The 2,137-nt window shown below is 38.9% G+C and overlaps 1 pseudogene; it reads left to right on the plus strand.

Annotated features, from left to right (window-relative positions):
• Positions 1-218: 218 nt before the first annotated feature.
• Positions 219-652, plus strand: LOC109389257 (40S ribosomal protein S24 pseudogene; annotated as a pseudogene).
• The last annotated feature ends 1,485 nt before the right edge of the window (positions 653-2,137 follow it).

Here is a 2,137-nt window from a genome sequence, read left to right on the forward strand (position 1 = left end):
GATGCTGGATGTCATCTGGGAGATCAGCGGGGCAGTTGACTTGGGCACTTACTTTGCTGGCTATGCCCATTGCCTGAGAAGATCAAAGATGAGTTCTGAGAACACCAAGTTCCATGACTTCTTATGACTTGGCATTAGAAGCTCATTTGTGCCATATGCTAGCAGTCAAACGTGAGTCCCAGAGAGTCTCCCTGGCTGCTTGAGTGTTGGCCACTATCATGAACAACACAGTAACTATCCAGACCTGAAAGTTCATGACCAATAGACTACTTCAGCAGAAAAAAAAATGGTCATCAATGACCTTCGCCCTGGGAAGGCTACAGTACCTAAGACAGAAATTTGGGGAAAACTAGCCAACATGTACAAAACCACACCAGATATCATCTTTGGTTTTGGATTCAGAACCCGTTTTGGTGGTGGCAAGACAACTGGCTTTGGCATGATTTACGATTCCTTGGATTACACAAAGAAAAATGAACCCAAACATAGCTTTGCAGGACAGCCTGCATGAGAATAAAAAAGGCCTCAGGAAAAACAGCGAAAGGAACACAAGAACAGACTGAGGAAAGTCAGGGGGACTGCAAAGGCCAATGTTGCTGCCAGCAAAGAGAAGGAGTCAAGATTCGTCAGCGACTGTATCTGTACTGATTGAGCAGCTTTTTCTGTGGGAGGATTAATAAACTAAGAACTTTTATGTGAAAAAAAAAAAGTGAGTCACAGAGCCAGCTCAGATTCAAGGGGAGGGACTACACAGAGGAGTAAATACTGGGAATTCAGGTTCATAATCATAGATGGAGGGCAGGGGGATATTACTGAAAACAAGCTATCTCAAATATATACCTTTTCCCCTCTCTTCTGTCCTCTGCTGAAGCATCTTTTCATTTTCTCTCCATTTTATGGTATAGGAATTATTAAACTCACTGACATGCTTGATATATATATATATATATATATATATATATATATATATATATATATATATATCTTATATATTTAAGAACTCGGAGTTCATGGATTAAAGTCTTAGGTTGGCTTGGCTGGATAGCAGAGTGATGTTTATACATGGATCTTTTACCTTCGGAAAGGGCCACTTCACATATGTTTCAATTAAAATGTGTGATGATTCTTTAACCTTAGTACTTTTAAAGCTTTTAATCACATTTTATAATTTTATCCGTCTTTGGCAAGATGATAATTTAGATTGGAAGGTAACCAAAATGAAATCTATGAAATAATGTAATGACTTTCCAGGATGCTTCACGCTCACTTCCACAGTTACTGCCTCCCCCATACCTGTGAGCTCAGCACCACCCAACACCAAGTTGACAAGAAGCCAGAGAGCAGGTTATCTAGGTGCCACCATACTGCTCACTTTGGGGATTCTTTTCACAGGGACCATCTAAAACTTTAACACTGTGTGCTTTGAACTCTTGGTTCATTTTGTCTCAACTAATAGGTCAATCGCTTTGAACCACAAAACTCGTGTCATGTGTTTTATACTCTTGATTTTCAAAACACTGGCTTGCTCTCTAGAACTTTTGAGATCTTTAACTTTCAAGGTGGCTATCTCTAGTCACTATTACCAACTTTTTCTCTCAAATTCTATGGCAACAATGCATGTCTGGACACTCCCCAACTCACTCACACACACACACACACACACACACACACACACACACACACCTATATAATAAAAAAAGGGCTGGAAGACACAAAAATTATTTCTCTTTATATTATGCTACAAGTTACATTGGGTCAGTTTGAAATGAAGCATAAACGCCTTTCTTTTGCTCACTCCTTTGTGGATTTAGAAGAAAAGTATTAATTCCTCTTCCCAAATTTTTTTTTTGCCCTATTCATGACATTCACATTAAAATAAAAACCCTCCACTTAACTCTAGTTTCTTGATAAATATTTCAAAAATGTATGTCTTTTTTACATGATTATGTTGAATATTTTCACCTACTCACCATCCTCTTTCACCGTTATCTTTGCAATATATCCTTTTCTGTTGCTGGTTTTTCCTAGGTTATTCTGATTTCCTGAAGTAAATGTAGTGACCCATGCTACCATCATCTGACCCGTTCGAATGCTGTTCTTCCTTTTCTCCCAGTCATTCAGCTCTGTCCCTGCTCCC

This window comes from Hipposideros armiger, unplaced genomic scaffold (assembly GCF_001890085.2).
Source record: "Hipposideros armiger isolate ML-2016 unplaced genomic scaffold, ASM189008v1 scaffold_227, whole genome shotgun sequence".
In the NCBI taxonomy this organism is placed as follows: Eukaryota; Metazoa; Chordata; class Mammalia; order Chiroptera; family Hipposideridae; genus Hipposideros; species Hipposideros armiger.